This window comes from Geotrypetes seraphini, chromosome 13, assembly GCF_902459505.1.
Source record: "Geotrypetes seraphini chromosome 13, aGeoSer1.1, whole genome shotgun sequence".
Lineage (NCBI taxonomy): Eukaryota > Metazoa > Chordata > Amphibia > Gymnophiona > Dermophiidae > Geotrypetes > Geotrypetes seraphini.
The window spans coordinates 79,397,395-79,412,578 of NC_047096.1; positions in this window are offsets into that span (position 1 = coordinate 79,397,395).

Consider the following 15,184-nt stretch of genomic DNA (forward strand, 5'->3'; position numbering starts at 1 on the left):
GTAGTCAATTTCTACTTCTAAGATTAGGGATTGTAGTTCTAATGGAAAGTCTGTGTCATCTACTGTAATCCTTGGAACATAGGGCTCCGTCTTAGGGCCGATTCTATTCAATTTATTCATAGGAGATATGACCCAAGGGCTTAGAGGAAAAGTATCACTGTTTGCCGACAACGCCAAACTATGCAACATAGTAGGTAAAAGCAGTGTGCCTGACAGTATGGCACAGGACCTACGACAGCTGGAACAGTGGTCGTCAACTTGGCAGCTAAGCTTCAATGCTAAAAAATGTAAAGTGATGCACCTAGGTAAAAAAAATCCACACAGAACTTACACACTAAATGGTGAAACCTTGACCAGGACCATGATGGAACGTGATCTAGGAGTGATCATCAGTGATGATATGAAAGCTGCCAATCAAGTGGAGAAGGCTTCGTCCAAGGCAAGACAAATGATGGGCTGCATCCGTAGAGGTTTTGTCAGCAGAAAACCTGAGGTCATAATGCCGCTGTACAGATCCATGGTAAGAACTCATCTGGAGTATTATGTTCAATTCTGGAGACCACACTACCGGAAAGATGTGCTGAGAATTGAGTCGGTTCAGCGAATGGCTACCAGGATGGTCTTGGGGCTCAGGGATCTCACGTATGAAGAAAGGCTAAAAAAAATGCGGATGTACTCACTGGAGGAACGAAGAGAGAGGGGAGACATGATTGAGACCTTTAAGTATATTACGGGACGTATAGAGGTGAAAGATGATATCTTCTGTCTTACAGGGCCCTCGGTCACCAGAGGGCATTCGCTTAAAGTCAAGGGAGGGAAATTTCATGGTGATGCCAGGAAGTACTTCTTCACCGAAAGGGTGGTCGATCATTGGAACGAGCTATCTCAGCAAGTGATTGAGGCCAACAACATGTCAGATTTTAAGAGAAAATGGGATATTCACGTGGGATCTCTAGGGGAGTAAAAGTCAGGGAGTGGGTCATTGGTATGGGCAGACTTGATGGGCTGTGGCCCTTTTCTGCTGTCAATTTCTATGTTCTATATTTCTATAGTGTGGATCAGTTGAGGGTCCTAGTCAAAGGAATTTGGTTTTGTTCTTATTTACCAGTGTATTGCAATTCAGTTTTCTAAAATGTGGACACATTTTTTAACAGTAGTTTTTGGTGGGAATCTTTGTGCCAAACTTACTAATTTGAATGTATGTGTGCAATGCAGTTGGGGCACTATAAGAAATTCAAGGAAGTTTGGGATCCATTCACAAAATTTTGTAGTTTTAGCCCTTTGATTATACACATCCAGGATGGGTGGGTGGGAGAGGGGGGATATGCCTTTAATTTATTATTTAATTGTAATTTTGTTAGTCTTGATCATTTGTATTACTCTTGATTATCTTTACACTGTATGAAAGGGTGGGGGGAAGGGAAATGTTATTATTATATCATTTGATGGAATTAAGTGCTGTTTATTTTGTACATTGTTGGATATGTTGCACTTGATGTTGGTTTTTAAAATGAATAAAGATATGAAAAAACCCAAAATAGTGGTGAGGGTATTGACTAATGCAGCCATTACAGGTAGTATGATCATTCACTGTTAGGGCCTTGAATACTAGAGTCTGGATTTTTCATTTGGCCTTATAGAACTATTGAAGTTGCAAAATTAGTGTAGTGTGGTCCTGCTGCTTGCAGCCTTTTCAAATTCATGCTGCCATATTCTGAATTAATTGTTTAAACCAAGTATTTGTGTTGCCATATTCTGACACCATTGCCCATCCGTTATATAGCATGTTACAGTAGCTCATCTGTAAGCATAGAAGCCAACTTTTCACAGGTGCTGAACCCATCACAAATTACCCCTCCTTTGCTCAATACTGGTGGTGCTCAAGCACCTACAGAGCTGACTCCTATGGCTGTGAGTTATGACAGCATGGACCACAATGGCCATCTCAATTTCTCAAGGAACAGTCTTGGGGCTCCTTTTACTAAGCTGTGCTAGCGTTTTTAGCGCACGCTGCAGATTAGCGCGTGCTAACCCCAGCGCTATGCGGAAAAACTAATGCCAGCTCAATGGAGGGGTTAGCATCTAGCGTGCGCTAAAACCGCTAGCGCAGTTTAGTAAAAGGAGCCCTTAGTTTATGCACTGAATGTAAAAAAGCAGCTTTAAAAAAGTTGTCTGGACTTGATACTTGATTTAGTGCTGGATCCAGAGGCTACTGACTTGTCAGTTTAGACTTTGAACTCACAGTTCCCAAAATAATAATAATAATAATATTAACTTTATTCTTCTATACCACCATAATCTTGCGACTTCTAGGCGGTTTACATTCAAGAGAGCTGGACATTCAGCGAGTTACAATATGCAGATAGTCAGGAAAAACAGAGTACAGGAATTTTAAGAAAGCGAAAAGATAAAATATACAGTGTGCTAAGAAATTTCCGAAGGACCTGTATGGAAAAGGTCACGAATTACAAAAATACAGCGAAAATTACAATATACAGTTTGTTAGGAATTTTTTAGAAGGGACATGAGGATGTGATAAACAGGAGCACGCTACAGGGGTTCAAAGAAGCTAGAGGTAGAAAAAAAAATTCTATTTATTTATTTATTTTTTGCTTTAGGATAAAGTAGTATATTAGTTGTGTTGATAAACATTTATAAACAAAGCCCTGCCAGCTGAACATCTCTTTCTCTAGTTCAGCAGCCAGAACTTTGATTTATAAAATGACAATTGTACAGAATATTGTTTCTTTTTATACTTTAATAAAATAAGTTCAGTATAAAACTATTCTAGGCTTGTGTGGATGGGATCAGACGGTTTGCTGGGACGGGGCCCGAACTCACGGGGATGGGATGGGGACTAGCTCATGGGGACCGGGTGGAGACGGGGACAAATTTTTTCCCCCTTGTCATTCTCTAATGAAGATGTCACAGTAGAAATGAAAATATTAGTATCTTTTTGAGAATTAGGAAGAACTTTCTGAACTTATAACTTTCTTTTTGAAGTTTCCTAGGAAATGGTTTGTCAAATTTCAGGGACTGGAATATATTTTGCTTGATCCAGCATATCTAGTGACCCAACACTCTTGGACATGTTGAAATATTAACTGATGGGGGGGGGGAGTTGATAGGGGCATTAAGATAATTGAAATATTTGATGTTACTTTTTGATTTTACCCCATTTTATAAATGTAGGATATATTCTCTTTGTTTTCCAAAAAAATTTTAAATCTTTTTTAGATGTAGAGAATATTTTCATTTGCTTATTATTGTGGTTTGTTTTTCTTATGTTTAATTGGAGATACACTTGAAACTCAATAAGAAAGAAAGAAAGCCTTTTCAGTAGCGAGATGCAGATCATGAATCTACAGTTGGCATTGTCCTTATTTCCATACTTCCCTTTTTTAAAGTTATACATTTGTATGGTGCTTTTCGCAGTACTGCTTTATGTGACCCCTTTCTGTGTGGATGGGGTATCTGGCAGTGGAAGGAATAACTCTGCAGACCTGAGCACACAGCCATCCATCTGACCCTTGACCCCAGTCCTTTTCTAATGACCACTCCCCACCCTGCAGGTGCTGAACTTGTGTTTCTACCCCATTAATGTGCAGGTCACAACAGGACCTCTGGGAGTCAGAGGTTAGCACCCCTCCTCGCAACTCTCACTGGCATTAATAGAAGATGGGGCCTGATGGGAAAGCTTTAATGCAGACATTAGCTGCAGCTGTGTCCTGGGATGCAAACCCTCCTGTGTTTCTATTAACTTTATTACTGCTTCTCTGGCCCTCATCTTATAATTTAATTCCTGCTGATTTACATTAAGCTCTGGCCCCAGCAGGCACTGTGAAGTATCAGTGTTTCTGCTGAAATACGGCTTTAATGTGCCATTTTCTTCTTATTAGCATAATTTGTCCCTGGGACAGGATCTTTACATACTGCTGGAACACTAGCAGCAAAAAGGAATTATATGCCACTGGGAAAACTACAGTTATTGTCCAGCAGCTCACTCCGCTAGCCTAGTCATGCCAGTATCATGAGGAGCTGGGGCAGAGACAGGACACCCTCACCTCAGCTATCTTAACATAGTAACATAGTAAATGATGGCAGATAAAGACCTGAACGGTCCATCCAGTCTGCCCATAAGTTATACTCATTAAAAAAAATACATGATTAGATTAACTTGTCTCTTCTTTGATATTTCTGGGCTGTAGACTGTAAAGTCTGGTATTGTCCTAGGTTCCAACTGCTGAAGTTGCCGTCCAAGCTCACTCCAGCCTATCCAACCATCCCGTTGTTTGCAGGACATCTACCGTAAAGTCTAGCAAGTAACATCCTCCTGTTCCATGTTAGTGGAGTTCACATTGATGCCCACCCCAGCCGAATCACCATATATGGAATACAGACCGTGCAGGTCTGTCCAATACCGGCCTTAGTTCTTTACTTTACATCCTTCATTTTCTAATTAGAGATCCTCTATTTTTATCCCATGCTTTTTTGAATTCCATCACCGTTTTGCTCTCCACCACTTCCCTCGGGTTGGCCTTCCAGGCATCTACCATCCTCTCCGTGAAGAAGAATTTCCTAACATTGCTCCTAAGTCTTCCTTCCCTTAACCTCAAATTATGCCCTCTAGTTTTACCATTTTTTCTTCTCTGGAAAAGATTTGGTTCTATATTAATGCCTTTCAAGTATTTAAACATCTGTATTATATCTCCTCTGTCCCTCCTCTCCTCCAGAGTATACATATTTAGGCCTTCTTGAAACCCCTGATACTGATAAGAACATAAGCATTGCCTCTGCCGGATCAGACCAGGGGTCCATCGTGCCCAGCAGTCCACTCCCAGGTGGCCCCCCAGGCCCATGACCTGTAGGTTCTCCACCACCTAAATTGTTTATACCCTAATCATTAAATAACCTGTATAGTAACCCTCTATCTATACCCTGCAATCCCTTTCTCTTTCAGGAAGTCATCCAATCCCTTTTTGAAACCCAATATTGTACTCTGTCCTATCACTTCTCCTGGAAGTACATTCCAGGTGTCCACCACCCTCTGACTGTCCGCTTAATCCTGTGCATATCCTCTCTCCCTCCCCCCTCCCTTAGTTTAATACTCATTTTCCAGTGCTTCTGTTATAAGATGCTGCTTGGCAGTCACCTCCCCCTCCTCCACCAATGAAAGATACTGGAGGTTTATGCTGGTCACACAGCCATCCTTCTGTGTATAAGCTAAAATTCACACTTAAAACATCTGAGAACTCTCAATGGGAATCCTTTTTTCTTTATCTGTTCTGAGAAGTAACTGCAGAGAATAATAAAACAAGTACCCCACTGTGAAGGGAGCAGCTTATTCCTTGGAAAGAGGTGAGCACTGCAGTGAAACAAAGTAAAATACACTTCTCCCTCCATATTTACTGTGATAGGGGATTAACAGAACCGCAAATATAGAAAAACCGCAAATAACTTTTTCATATGTTATTCGCTGTTTTCTATTAAAAACCATTGTGAATATGGTGAAACCACGAATAACATGGTGGGAGACCTGACCTGTTCCTGAAGGAGAGGCAAAACATGGTGAAGAAAGTGCTGGGAATCAGCGATTTTCTCTGTAAATGCTTGGAATCAGAGATTTCTCTATGAAAGCTGATGTAATTGGGGGGGGGGGGGGGAGGAGCCAGCAAGTAAAAAACCGTGAATACTCGAATCCGTGATTGCTGAAACCACAAATATGGAGGGAGACGTGTAATCACATGGTAAATGCTGGCAGATAAACATAAGAACATAAGAATTGTCACTGCCCGGTCAGACCGGTGGTCCATCGTGCCCAGCAGTCCGCTCCCGCAGCGACCCTTAGGTCAAAGACCAGTGCCCTGAGTCTAGCCTTACCTGCGTACGTTCTGGTTCAGCAGGAACTTGTCTAACTTTGTCTTGAATTCCTGGAGGGTGTTTTCCCCTATAACAGCCTCCGGAAGAGCGTTCCAGTTTTCTACCACTCTCTGGGTGAAGAAGAGCTTCCTTACGTTTGTACAGAATCTATCCCCTTTTAACTTTAGAGAGTGCCCTCTCGTTCTCTCTATCTCGGAGAGGGTGAACAACCTGCACTGTCCATCCAATCTGCCAAACAAGGTGGCCAGAGCTGCTACTGCCATTCCATGCAGGTTACACTCCTTTGTGATGAAACACTGCCATCACAAACAGAGCAAATGGCAACTCACCACAATGGCAACTACATATAAGCAGTTATATATAATGCTGTCTTGGAAAGGTTTTCTAATTTGGGCTGCAGCATAGTTACATTCATTGTAAATACATAATTAAACCAATCAGTGGCATAGCGAGGGTGAGTGGTGCCCAGGGCAGTTGTGCCCCTCTCCTGTCCTCTTCTCCACCCTCCCCTCCCCCATGTGCCATCCTTCCTTTCTCCCATACCTCTTTAATTTTCCCAGTGTGAGCAGCATCACGTGTCAGTTCTCCCTCTGACCTGGAAGTGACATTAGAAAGAGCCGACACCGCCGCAGGCAGCAAGTTCAAAATGATGCCCGCACCGGGAAAATTAAAGAGGTAGAAGGGAAGGGCCGCATGGGCACAGCGGGGTTTCAGAAGGAGTGGGAGAGCAGAGAGGAGGATGGGTGCCCCCACGAAGATGGCGCCTAGGGTGGTCCGCCCCCTTTACTATGCCACTGAAACAACAATCCAACAATATTTCTAACATTTTACTCACTAATTTTAGCCTTAAGATGTCTTTTGCTTCCCTACTAAGATACACACTCAGAGCATATGATATGAATGTGATAAATAATATGCATAATTGATCCTGAAAACTTGGCTCTTCTCTAACATGTAATTCTATTTTCCCCCTTACTCTTCCATTCTATATATAAGCTCATGTAAACCTTTTCCTTTCTCTTCTTATATTTTAAGTTCTTGTAAACCATGCCCAGCTCCACTTCCGTGGAGAGGATGCGGTATATAGGTCCATCAAGGCGTACTTCCACACTTCAGCTTTCAGAATTCTAGTACAATCCCTAATACTAAGCCATCTGGATTACTGCAACATCACCCATCTGACAATCACCCAGAAGCAAATGCATAGACTACAACTGATACAAAATACAGCAGTCAGGATGATTTTCGGGCTGAAGAAGTCCGACCACATAACCCCTTCCTACAAACTCCTACACTGGCTGCCGATGGGGGCACGCACGAAGTTCAAGCTAGGATGTCTCTGCTTCAAGGTATTAAATGGACTAGCCCCCAAATACATTACAGACCTCTTCTCATTCCCAACCAACAGACATGAAAGAAAAACACACCTGAAATTTGTCTCCCCTCCGGCCAGAGGGTGCAAATATAAGAAATACCATCAACAATTGCTATTGTACCAAGCAGCCACATGGGGTAAAGAATTAGAAAAACTAATTGCACACACAAACAACTATGGAGAATTTAGGAAACGCCTAAAAACCTACCTGTTCTTAAAATACCTAGATAACGAACCAGGACATCAACCCTCGTAACACCATCACAAACCTGACCTTGTAAACTGCTAACCCTAACCCCTAATCACCAACTACGATCACTCCATTCAATTCATGGAATATTTCTACTTCTCTGTAAGCAGCATGGCACTTCTTGGCCTTGCAGCCCACAAACTGTTGTTACTACTATTAATGTTGATACTATCAGATGTACACAGCAATACTCCTTAATTCGTTGTATGTACAGCTTCTATTTATTGTATTTACAGTTTCCCTTTATTGTAAACCGCCTAGAAGTCGCAAGATTGTTGGCGGTATATAAGAATAAAGTTATTATTATTATTATTATATAAACTTAAGTTTTAGTTTAGTTTAGTTTAGTTTTGGGGCATAGACCAGGGCAGTCTGCTCTGGACTGGTCCTACGTCCCAATTACTGGAGTGGTCCTGATCTGTCTTTCCATATTTGGGACACAGACCATAGAATTTTGCCCAGCACTAAACTTGCTTCCCAACTACTAGCCAGTGGGCAATAAAATACATGGGTTGCACTTTCAGATGTTTCTCAAGGAATCTGAGTACCAGGCTGCAATTCCACAAATTCATCAGGGAATCTGGGGTCTGGGCTGCATTTCCACAACTTCTTCAGGGATAAGGGGATCGAGCTGGGATTTATAAGCTGCACTTTTGCATGTTCTTCAGAGGGTCTTAAGACTTGACTGCACTTATGTGCATTTTAAGAGATCTGGAGACCAAGTTGCACTTCCACACATTCTTCAGAGGATCTGATTTTCTCAGGAGAAATGGGGTCTGATCTGCTCTTTCACATATATCTAGAGGTTCCTGAGAAAATTAAAGAGTCATGGGATAAGTGGCAAAGTTCAATTGTGAAATAGGAATTAGTTATCGGATAGAAAACAGAGGGTAGGGTTAAATCGTCATTTTTCTCAATGGAGGAGAGTAAACAGTGGAATGCCGCAGGGATCTGTATTGGAACTGGTGCTATTTAATTTATTTATAAATTATATGGAAACTGGAACAACGAATGAGGTGATTAAATTTGCAGATAACACTAAACTGTTCAAAGTTGTCGAAACGCATGCAGATTGTGAAAAATTGCAGGCAAACCTTAGGAAATTGGAAGACTGGGCATCCAAGTGGCAGATGAAATTTAATGTGGACAAATGCAAAGTGATGCACATTGGGAAGAATTGCCACTCTATCGCTCCATGGTGTGACCTCACTTAAGAGTGTTGCATTCAATTCTGGTCTCCTTATCTCAAGAAAGATATAGTGGCACTAGAAAAGGTTCAAAGAAGAGCGAGCAAGATGATAAAAGGGATGGAACTCCTCTTGTATGAGGAAAGACTAAAATGGTTAGGGATCTTCAGCTTGGAAAAGTGACAGTTGAGGAGAGATATGATTGAAGTCTTCAAATCCTGAGTGGAGTAGAACGGGTACAAATGGGTCGATTTTTCACTCCGTCAAAAATTACAAAGACTGGGGGACACTTGATGAAGTTACAGGGAAATACTTTTAAAACCAATAGGAGGTAATATTTTTTCACTCAGAGAATAGTTAAGCTCTGGAACGCAGTGCTAGAGATTGTGGTAAGAGCAAATAGTGTAGCTGGTTTTAAGAAAGGTTTGGATAATTTCCTGGAGGAAAAGTCCATAGTTTGTTATTGAGAAAGATATGGGGGGAAACCACTGCTTGTCCTGGATTGGTAGCATGGAATGTTGCTACTCCTTGCGTTTTGGCCAGTTACTAGTGACCTGGATTGGCTACCGTGAGAACAAGCTACTGGGCTTGATGGACCATTGGTCTGACCCAGTAAGGCTATTCTTAAGTTCTTATGTTTCTTAGAGGATGCAGGGTCTGGGCTGCATATACTTCAGGAGATCTGAGTTTCTTAGATCTGGGGATCAAGTTGCACTTTCACGCATTCTTCAAGGATCAGGTTGGGCAGACTGGATGAACCATTCGGGTCTTTATCTGCCGTCATCTACTATGCTACTATGTAGGTGATATAAGGTTTGGGCTGGGATGATTCATCATGGTTATTTCATCGCTGGGTGTTTCAGCGTGGCTGCAATAAAACGGCCGTGATGAATCATCCCATTACAAGGAGGCAGGGCTTCAGGCGGCACAGACAGAGATGCCCCAGCCCCAGCCACCTCACCAGTACCTGCAATGAGCAGCTGAAAACTCCAGCCGGGCCTCCCCGCCAGACACTGCCACCCACTTGTATCTTCAATGCTGAAGTACACGATGCAGCAGCTCCAGTAGCAGTCTTTCCTGCAAGGCCTGGGCTCCCCGCCAGCTACTGCCACCTGCTTCCTGGACTCGCCCTGCAGCCTGCTGCTCTGACTTGCTTGGAGGTCTAATTCTGGAGGGAGGGGATTGGGGGGCATTGTGGTATAATTTAGGGGGTGGGGTGGCATCATCTCCCCAAATGCTAAATCAGATTAATCGTGGCCAGTTCATCATGCTGAAACGGCTGCGATGATCTGGTCACGATGAATCGTCCTTGATCCGTTTGTGTTGCAATTCTGTGCATTTCTCAGGAGATCTAAAATCCAAGGTGCTTGTCCATGTAAACTTTCAAACATTTCTTGGGGGTGCCTATGACAATTCATCATGGCCAATTCAGCACTGCCGTTTCATTGCAGCCATTGGCTGGCCAAGCAGGGGGTGAAAGATGCTCACGCCAGCAAACTTTTCATGAGGTGTGCAGGGGGGGTGGCAGAGAGGAGGAGAGGTATCTGCAGCTGGGGGGATTGAGAGAAGAGGCTCCAGCGGCAGGGGGGATGGAGAGGAGAAGCACTGGCGGGGGGGGAGGGGAAAAGAGACACTCGTGCAAAGAGGAGAGGCATTGGCAGCTGGGGGGATGGAGAGGAGGAGAGGCACCAGCAGGAGGAGAGGCATGGGGGGAGGGGGCAGAGGAGAGGCACTGGTGCAAAGAGGAGAGGCATCGGTAGCTGGGGGGATGGAGAGGCAACAGCAGGAGGAGAGGCATGAGGGGGGCAGAGGAGAGGCACTGGTGCAAAGACGAGAGGCACTGGTGGGGGAGGAAGAAGGAGAGGTACAATTCATCGCAGCCATTATAGGGAGGATGATTCATTGTGACCATGATAAAACATCCTGCGATGAAATGGACACAATAAATCATCCCGTTCTATTTTTGGGGGTATCTGGGAGACTGGCAGCACTTCTACACGTTCCTTAGAGCATCTGCAGGGCCGGATTTAAATGATGGGCATCTGTTTAGCAATAGGAGCTCCACCTTCCTCCCTCCTCCCAACATCCCTGCCCACCGTTCTCCCCATCACCTCTGCTGCTGTCGAAACACAACTGGCACTGCAGCACCAGCTCCTCTCTAGTAAGTACAGTCTTGATTATCCAACCTTTGCTAATTCAGCCATCTAGTATATCTGACAGGCCTCCCCCCATCCTTGTGACCTCATTGCATTGCTATTAAGAAGTGTGCAGGTTCTCTCCTGTTTTCTGGCATCACACACTGCAAGGAATTATCCTATCCATTTTTTTTTTTTTTTTGTTAATTACTGTTAATGAAAAATATTTTTATTACAGATACCCTATGCTTGTACATTATGCACAAACTATATTTTCTGTGCATTTTTAAGGAGTTACCATTGTTCTCCATATTCTCCAACTTTTATCCAACAGCGGTTTACAGATAATCGAGACTGTACTGTAATTCAATGTGTAATGCCTACATGCCTTCATGGTGCTCCACCCCCCTCCTTCTACATGGGTTTCTTGTCACTATGGAAATCTGTGCAAGGGGCAGAGCCTGTCAGCACGCAATGGCTAGTAGATACCCAACTGGTTATTTGCTACAAAGGAGTTGTTGCTACTGCAGAGCCAGTTGCTCTTCAAGACAGCTGTACAACAGCGGCAGGCCTAGATCACGACATGGCAATCACAGCGGTGCTTTGGTGCCTAGCAAAATTTGGCACTGGAGGTAGTTGCCCTATGTGCAGCCCTGAGAATCTGGGAGACATGACTAATTTTTTACGGTTCTCCAGGGATTTTGGGAAAGAAAAAAGGGCTGCAGTTCTACATGTTCCTCTGGGGATCTAGGGAAAGAGTTACATTTTCATATATTCCTTGGTGGGATCATGACCTTCAGCTTTATTGGTATCCATTGTGTGCAGTCAGCAGTTTGGGGTTTGCAGTCTCTGGACTCCAGGCAACCCTGGAAAACTGTGCAGAGCCTTTGTAGTTCTTTACAGTTCTGTCTTTCTTTATCCTTGAATTAACAGCAGCATTACAGATACAGAACATTTGTTTTAAGTATTTTCCTTTATGTCTTTCTTACTTAGATATTATTTAGTACTTGGCCTTGGGTACATTGCAGGAAGCCAGTCAAAATATGCATAAGTAACTTAAACATTCTTTTCTCTCGTACATTATGAACGGCTTCCAGCTTGGAATTCTGCTTTATTTCCCTTTTTCAGACAAGTGACTGTGGGAGATTCACAATTTCCAATTTTAGCAGTATGTTCCCTCCATAAAGTGTTATCCATCTACAGTAATTTGAAGGAAAGAAAAGAATGAGATCTAATTGACTACTAGTTATCAGATTGGAAGTCACAGATGGAAAGCAGGGATGGACAGAAGTGGTGACACCCTGTAATAGATTCAGTGTCCATCTAACTGCGATTGACTGACGCCTGTTTTGCACCAGGTCGTGGATGCCGATTCACTGCAGAAAATCAGAGGAAGCCTGGCCATACCGGTGCAGACAGAACAGAGTACAGTATGATGGTTGAAGGTGTAACGTGTTATTACTGTAGAGCAGTGATTCCCAACCCTGTCCTGGAGGAACACCAGGCCAATCGGGTTTTCAGGCTAGCCCTAATGAATATGCAGGAGAGAGATTTGCATAGGATGGAAGTGATAGGCATGCAAATTTGCTTCATGCATATTCATTAGGGCTAGCCTGAAAACCCAATTGGCCTGGTGTTCCTCCAGGACAGGGTTGGGAACCACTGCTGTAGAGCAATTCAATGAGGCACTGCACTGCTTGAGATGTTTTCCTAGCATGGACCTCGACGGTCTCCTAATTTTCCTTTTTTTTCCCTGTCACGATATAAGCTATTATAGCCACTTCTAGTCAAGAATTTGGAATAAGAGAGAGGTTTAAAACTGGAGTGTGGATTTTATGACACTGGTGGGGAATATCTAGACTGCAAGGCAAATTTACCAATTCACTGAGATCATGGCTTAGACCAGGGCCCTGTGAAGTATTTTGTGCAGCCCCAATCGAGGGCGATGCAGTGTTTTCCTCTGTCTTGCTGCAGCGGTTGCATGTTTGTAAGGCCCCAGAAACATTTTTTCGGCCAAAAGGTTGGACACCCCTGGCTTAGACCCTAAAAAAAAAAAAAAAGGACAAGGTGTGATTGATCAGACTAATGGTCCAGCAAGTTTCTTTAGCTCTGCATTTGGTTTAGGGGCAAACGCTCGGCCTCTCTTCCAGGAAGGGAGTTTAATGAGCAATTCAGGCCCCGTCCATCTGTTCCGGGCCTTCCCGCCACCCCTTAATTACCACTTCACTCAATTAGCGGCAGCCTGCGGGCGCCCGCGAGCCCCTCCCGCGGCTGCCATCTGCCGGGCCCTCCTGGGCCCGGGACCCCGAGCTCTGCTGGGTCGGGATCCGGGGAGGCGCGCCCGGCCGGCCGGCCGGTCGCAGCCATCAATCAGCGCTGACAGTGCGGCTGCCATTGAGAAGCCGCCGCCTTTGTTCCCCTCCCGGCAGAATGACAGCCCGGAGCCGCCACATTAATCTGCGCCCGCGGGGGCAGGAAGCAGCTGCAGCCCCGTTGCCATAGCGACGGCTGGAGCCTGCACTGGTTGGGAAGGGAAATGGTAGCCCACTTTTCATACCCCCCTCCCCACCTTAGTTTCTATGTCCTCATCTCTATCCTCCCTGACATCATATATTCTTCCTATCCCCATCCTCACCATTTGTAACCTATCTATACCCTTTCCATTCATATCTGTGTCATCCAGAACCCATCTGTACCTTCTCCATATTGTTCCTCACATAACCTCCCCATCCAGGTTTTCTCTGGCTATGCATACCACTCCCCATAGTCTTTCTGTATCCTTTGCATTCATATTTTTCCTCACATAATCTCCCCATCCTCGGCTGTGTCCTCCTCATCTAACTATACCCCATTAATCCTAGAAACAAAGAAAGTGAAGGCAAATAAAGACCATATGGCCCATCTAGTCTGCCAGTCCATGCTATCTACTATCCCTTCCTCTCTCCTATGTGCTTGTCTGATACTTTCTTAAATCCAATCTTCCTCTTCACCATTTCCATGCGGGAGTAGCATAGGTGGGTCAGGAATATGCCAAGCAATTAGGCATTAAGGCCTTGATGCTCAAAGCTCCAACAACACAATAAAAAATATCATGTTGGGAGCAATTTGGGGGGGGGGGTATTTGTGCAGAGCAACCCTGGTAAATGGGGGGAGGAACAGTGCCTGGTTCCTTCTCATAAGAGCACATCGCTAGGCACAGCTCCTCCCCCCATCCCTCCTGTCAGCTCCATTTTGTTCTGTTTCTGCTGCTCTCCCTCCTGCCCACTCATCTTCATCACAGTTCTGGAGCTGCAATCAGCTGAGCCAGCAGGGGAACTCCTGAACAGCTGAGTTGCAGGGGAAGCCTGTGAGGCATACTGCCCTCCTCTGATGCAACATCTTGTTCTGCATGGTTGGTATGCCTCACAGGCAAGGTTAAGGCCCCAAGGCAGCCTGCTGTAATCACTGTGATGCTACTTACCAGCAATGATCAAGGCAAGTTCTTAGCAGCATCGGACTATGGGGAGGGATGTGGAGAGTCAGAGTCACTGGAACCAGAGATGGGGGTGGAAGGAAAGGGAGAAAGTCTGTAGAGGGAGAGAAAGAGGCTGCTGTGCTAGACCTCGGGAGGGGGGGGGGTGGAGGTCAGACAGGAAGAGGTGTTGGACCAGGGAAGGAGAGGGATAAATGCTGGAGAGAAGAAAGAGAGAGCATGCGGACTGGAGGAGAAGAGAGAGGGAAAGATACTAGATGTATACACTGGAGAACCAAGAGGGTCAATACTGGACTATGAGACGGGTGGGTGGGAAGAGAGAGAGGGAGAAATTCTGGCCCCAGAGTAGGGGTGCAAGAGGAAGAGAGGAGAAGGGAGAGACAGGGAGACAGAAAAGAGATGTACGGCATGGAGATAGCGTAGGGACAGGGACCAGACAGGCAATGCTGGATGGAGAAGGAATAGGGACACACAGGGGCAATGCTGGACACAGAGAGAGAAATACAGGTGAGGGCAAGATAGGGACACAAGAGGAGATGTTGCATTAAAGGAAGGATGGGGACACGGAATGTGGTAGGAGGGTAGTGACAGGGACAGAGATGAGACCAATGGTGAACGTGGAAACAATATCCCAGGGTTGAAAAGCCATCTTCAAGTCTGGATTTGGACATGGAAACATGAAATATCAAATGGACAGGAAAATCCTGCAAAAACAGGAAATCAAAAGAGAACAGAAAAAAAAGACACTGGACCATAAGAACATAAGAATTTCCATACTGAGACAGACAGAGGGTCAGTCAAGCCCAGTATCCTATTTCCAACAGTGACCAACCCAGGTCCCAAGAACCTAGCAAGATCCCAAGTAGTAAATTCCTGAAAACTTTG